This window comes from Schistocerca americana, chromosome 9, assembly GCF_021461395.2.
Source record: "Schistocerca americana isolate TAMUIC-IGC-003095 chromosome 9, iqSchAmer2.1, whole genome shotgun sequence".
Taxonomy (NCBI): Eukaryota; Metazoa; Arthropoda; class Insecta; order Orthoptera; family Acrididae; genus Schistocerca; species Schistocerca americana.
The window spans coordinates 73,970,549-73,976,347 of NC_060127.1; the positions used below are offsets into that span (position 1 = coordinate 73,970,549).

Genomic DNA, 5,799 nt, shown 5'->3' on the forward strand with positions numbered 1-5,799 from the left:
CTCAGGGAGCTGGACGGCACGTGATGTGAAACCGGAGTGACTTCATTTTTATGGATGACAATGAGTGACGTCATGGGACGGTGCAGGTAGGGAGGTCCTGGAAGGAGAGGTTTTTCGGCAAATGGACTGGCCTGCCCGTCGCTCCGTCTTAAATCCCGCAGGACACGTGTGGAATGCACCATCAACCACCCACCAGTTGTCAACAGCACTGGTGGAGGAATGGAACGCCCTACTACAGGCTCTCTTTATCAACCACTTCGCCATCATGGTAGAACGCTCCAGAGCATGCACTGCCGTCCATTGGTGATCACACAGCCTACTAAGAACCATGTTCTGCTTCTTTTAATGTCCATGGGACTGTGGTAAATCACGATTACTTCCGTCTAATTATTGTCTCGGAAAGTGTCATTTCAATTCGTCTAATTGCGTGTTCCTTTCAGTTACCTTTTGTTATACCTGTAGCAGTTCTCCGTACGTATAGTCATCGAGTGACTTGGTAGTGCACTCCGCCTTCAGGCCACAAGTGGTCGATCCTCAGCTGAGGATGCGGGTAGGAGCGGCGTGTGGTGAGCACACCGCTCTCCCGGCCGTTATGATGGTTTTCTTTGTCAGGAGCCGCTACTACTCAGTCGACGAGCTCCTCAATTGGCATCACGAGGCTGAGTGCACCCCGAAAAATGGCAACAGCACATGACGGCCAGATGGTCACCCATCCAAAAGCCGGCCACGCCAGACAGCGCTTAACTTCGGTGATCTGACGGGAACCGGTGTATTCACTGCGGCAAGGCCGTTGCCTGACTTGATACTGACAAAACATGTATTACTTTCGCCCTTAAGTTTTGCACACCAGTGTAGACACGTCTACCGTATGCATAATGTAAATGCTGTTACTTGTACCTACTTTGTTAGCTAAAGATTTACGTACGAGCATTTCAAACAATGCCAGTTGTAAGTTTGTTGCATGCTGCCTTCAAGCTGTCGCAGTTTTCATAGCCAGCAGTTTAACAGTCGCATCTCAACTATTCTACAAGCCAAGTATAGTCACATTACACAGATAATTCATCGCTGTATTTGTAGTCGAGTTGCGCTAAGGAGTCTGTTTTAGGTAATAAAAGAGTACCACGTGTCCCGCCGGCGACCACACAGGGTAGTAGGCCAAGCGTGGAGTGGCGGCTGTTCTTCACGGAGAGTCCTGGCACGGTCGCCAAGTCGCGCCGGAGAGCTCGTAAAGCGGTGAGCTACGGCAGCCGGCGGAGGAGGAGCAGGGGGAGAGCGGCAAAAAGCCCGCAGACTGCAGACGCCGACCTGCGCACGGCAAATATGGCTGCGGCAGGACGAGGGCTCCGCTCTGGCTGCGACACCGCTGCCATCTGCCGGCGGGCGGCGGCGATCGAATATGGAAGGCCAGCACGCACGGGGTGGGTTGAGGTCTGGCGCCTCCCCTCTCTGAACCAGCTGTAGGACCGGGACAAATGGATTCCGCTTCGTAGCTCCTCTGTCAAGAACTACTTTGCTATTCAGCTTGTAATGCCATATTCTACAGTGGTGTAAATAAACATAAAGGCAAAGATAAGGAAAAGATATGTTTATTTACGTATTTGGTATTGCAGGCATTTTTCTCGTTCAGATTTCAATGATGTAAATTAAATTCACTCTCATCTTACCATTAGCATTAGTACTTATGAAATTTAAAGAAACGAGACTGATGTGTCGACAGAAGTGCCGACACAGTGTGGTTTGAGGGGACCGCAATGCACGCTATAAACACCCAAAGGATGGCGTGAGGTCTGAAACAGGATACGTAATGAATGCTATAAAGAAAAGTACGTAGCTTCTGGAATACTTAACTTTAATCCATCCTTGGTACATCGCTATTGACGATACAAGTGAGACTCTATAGTTTCAGACAATATACTGCTAATGGCGCCTTGCTAGGTCGTAGCCATGGACTTAGCTGAAGGCTATTCTAACTATCTGCTCGGCAAAGGAGCGAGGCTTCGTCAGTGTAGTCGCTAGCAAAGTCGTCCGTACAACTGGGATGAGTGCTAGTACGTATCTCTAGACCTGCCTTGTGGTGGCGCTCGGTCTGCGATCACACAGTGGCGACACGCGGGTCCGACATGTACTAATGGACCGCGGCCGATTTAAAACTACCACCTAGCAAGAGTGGTGTCTGGCGGTGACACCACAGAGACAACCTTGTTGTTGTTGTGGTCTTCAGTCCTGAGACGGTTTGATGCAGCTCTCCATGCTACTCTATCCTGTGCAGGCCTCTTCATCTCACAGTACCTACTGCAACCTACATCCTTCTGCATCTGTTCAGTGTATTCATCTCTTGGTCTCCCTCTACGAATTTTACCCTCCACGTTGCCCTCCAATACTAAATTGGTGATTCCTTGATGCCTCAGAATATGTCCTACGAACCGATCCCTTCTTCTGGTCAAGTTGTGCCACAAACTCCTCTTCTCCCCAAATTCTATTCAATACCTCTTCATTAGTTATGTGATCTACCCATCTAATCTTCAGCGTTCTTCTGTAGCACCACATCTCGAAAGCTTCTATTCTCTTCTTGTCCAAACTATTTATCGTCCACGTTTCACTTCCATACATCGCTACACTCCATACTTTCAGAAACGACTTCCTGACACTTAAATCTATTCTCGATGTTAACAAATTTCTCTTCTTCAGAAACGCTTTCCTTGCCATTGCCAGTCTGCATTTTATATCCTCTCTACTTCGCCCATCATCAGTTATTTTGCTCCCCAAATAGCAAAACTCCTTTACTACTTTAAGTATCTCATTTCCTAATCTAATTCCCGTAGCATCACCCGATTTAATTCGACTACATTCCATTATCCTCGTTTTGCTTTTGTTGATGTTCATCTTATATCCTCCTTTCAGAACACTCTCGATTCCTTTCAGCTGCTCTTTCAGGTCCTTTGCTGTCTCTGATAGTATTACAATGTCATCAGCGAACTCTCAAAGCTTTTATTTCTTCTCCATGGATTTTAATTCCTACTCCGAATTTTTCTTTTGCTTCCTCTTATTGCTTGCTCAATATACAGACTGAATAACATCGTGGAGAGGCTACAACCCTGTCTCACCCCCTTCTCAACCACAGCTTCCCTTTTCATGCCTCTCGACTCTTTTAACTGTCATCTGGTTTCTGCACAAATTGTAAATAACCTTTCGCTCCCTGTATTTTACCCCTGCCACCTTCAGAGTATGAAAGAGAGTATTCCAATCAACATTGTCAAATACTTTCTCTAAGTCTACAAATGCTAGAAACGTAGGCTTGCCTTTTTCTTAATCTATTCTCTAAGATAAGTCGTAGGGTCAGTATTGCCTCACGTGTTTCAGCAGGAGTGGAAATTGACATAAAGGCACTGAACTGTTGTCCGAACAACCTAACGCATACAGTAAATAGATCCCAATTGTGAACTAGAATTTAGTCCAACATCCGCTGTTCTTAATAACTGCGAAAATCCTCTTAGGTACCGATTGTATAACGGCAGTGACTTTTCTGACGAGATTGAGATCCACTCCATTCAGGTATTTGGTTCATTTGGGGGAAGGGACAAAACAGCGGGGTCATAGATGCCATCGGATTAGGGAAGGATGGGGAAGGAAGTCCACCGTTCCCTTGCAAAAGAACCATCCCAGAATTTGCCTGAAGCGATTTAGGGAAATCGAGGAAAACGTAAATCAGGATGGCCGGACGCGGGTTTGAATCCTCGTCCTCCCGAATGTGAGCTCAGTGTGCTAACCACTGCACCACCTCGCTCGGCCCACTCCATTCGAACTGCAGTTTTCAATTCGGCCACAGTCTAAAACTGTCGTCTACTGCGGAAAACACGTGCCAATCGGATTTAAATCCGGACTTCTCGATGGTCAGCTTAGAAGTGGAATTCCTCTATCTTGAAATCACGACTGTCTTGGCAGGCCTGTGAAGCATAGCGTCATCGGCCGGCCAGGGTGGCCGAGCGGTTCTAGGCTCTTCAGTCTGGTACCGCGCGACCGCTCCGGTTGCAGGTTCGAATCCTGCCTCGGGCATGGATGTGTGTGATGTCCTTAGGTTATTTAGGTTTAATTAGTTCTAAGTTCTAGGCGACTGATGACCTCAGAAGCTAAGTCGCATAGTGCTCAGAGCCATTTTTGGAAATGTGAGCGAATTTATTTTGCTTTGTTTGAAATTGTATGGGAAACTGTGTGTAATATCAAATGTAGAAAAAATACGTATCCGGAATGAGATCTCCACTCTGCAGCGGAGTGTTCACCGGTGTCTGCCAGGAAGTTTCATAAAAAATATTTTTTTTTCACAAGTTCCTTCATTTTAATTTTTCACCACTGTATTACTGAGGCCATGCAAGTACGGTTCAAGCCAAGGATTCTGTCTTAACAGAAAGTCGGTTCAACTTTATACACTAAAGCGTCAAAGAAACTGGTATAGGCATGCGTATTCAAATACAGAGGTATGTAAACAGGCGGAATACGGCGCTGCGGGTGGCAACGCGTATATAAGGCAACAAGTGTCTGGCACAGTTGTTGGATCAATTACTGCTGCTACAATGGCAGGTTATCAAGATTCAAATGTGTTCTAACGTGGTGTTATAGTCGGAGCACCAGCGATTGAACACGGTTTCTCCGAGGTAGCGATGAAGTGGGGATTTTCCTGTACGACCATTTCACGAGTGTACCGTGAATATCAGGAATCCGCTAAAACATCACATGTCCGATGTCGCTGCGCCCAGAAAAAGATCCTGCAAGAACGGGACCAGCGACGACTGAAGACAATCGTTCAATGTGACAGAAGTGCAACTCTTCCGCAAATTGCTGCAGATTTTAATGCTGGGCCATCAACAAGCGTCAGCGTCCGATCCTTCAACGAAATATCATCATTACACGGAGTACGCGAAGGAACTTGCCCCTCTTCTCGCAGCGGTGTACCGTAGGTCTCCAGAAGAGCGCAGCGTTCCAAAGGATTGGAAAAGGGCACAGGTCATCCCCGTTTTCAAGAAGGGACGTCGAACAGATGTGCAGAACTATAGACCTATATCTCTAACGTCGATCAGTTGTAGAATTTTTGAACACGTATTACGTTCGAGTATAATGACTTTTCTGGAGACTAGAAATCTACTGTGTAGGAATCAGCATGGGTTTCGAAAAAGACGGTCGTGTGAAACCCAGCTCGCGCTATTCGTCCACGACACTCAGAGGGCCTTAGACACGGGTTCACAGGTAGATGCCGTGTTTCTTCACTTCGGCAAGGCGTTCGATACAGTTCCCCACAGTCGTTTAATGAACAAAGTAAGAGCATATGGACTGTCAGACCAATTGTGTGATTGGATTGAAGAGTTCCTAGATAACAGAACGCAGCATGTCATTCTCAATGGAGAGAAGTCTTCCGAAGTAAGAGTGATTTCAGGTGTGCCGCAGGGGGGTGTCGTGACACCGTTGCTATTCACAATATACATAAATGACCTTGTGGATGACATCGGAAGTTCACTGAGGCTTTTTGCGGCTGATGTTGTGGTATATCGAGAGGTCTTAACAATGGAAAGTTGTACTGAAATGCAGCAGGATCTGCAGCGAATTGACGCATGGTGCAGGGAACGGCAAGTGAATCTCAATGCAGACAAGTGTAATGTGCTGCAAATACATAGAAAGATAGATCCCTTATCATTTAGCTACAGAATAGCAGGTCAGCAACTGGAAGCAGTTAATTCCATAAATTATCTGGGAGTACTCATTAGGAGTGATTTAAAATGAAATGATCATATAAAGTTGATCGTTGGTAAA

General features: G+C 46.4%; 1 pseudogene; it reads right to left on the minus strand.

Moving 5' to 3' along the window:
* Positions 1–678: 678 nt before the first annotated feature.
* LOC124551628 lies at positions 679–795 on the minus strand (annotated as a pseudogene).
* Positions 796–5,799: the final 5,004 nt, after the last annotated feature.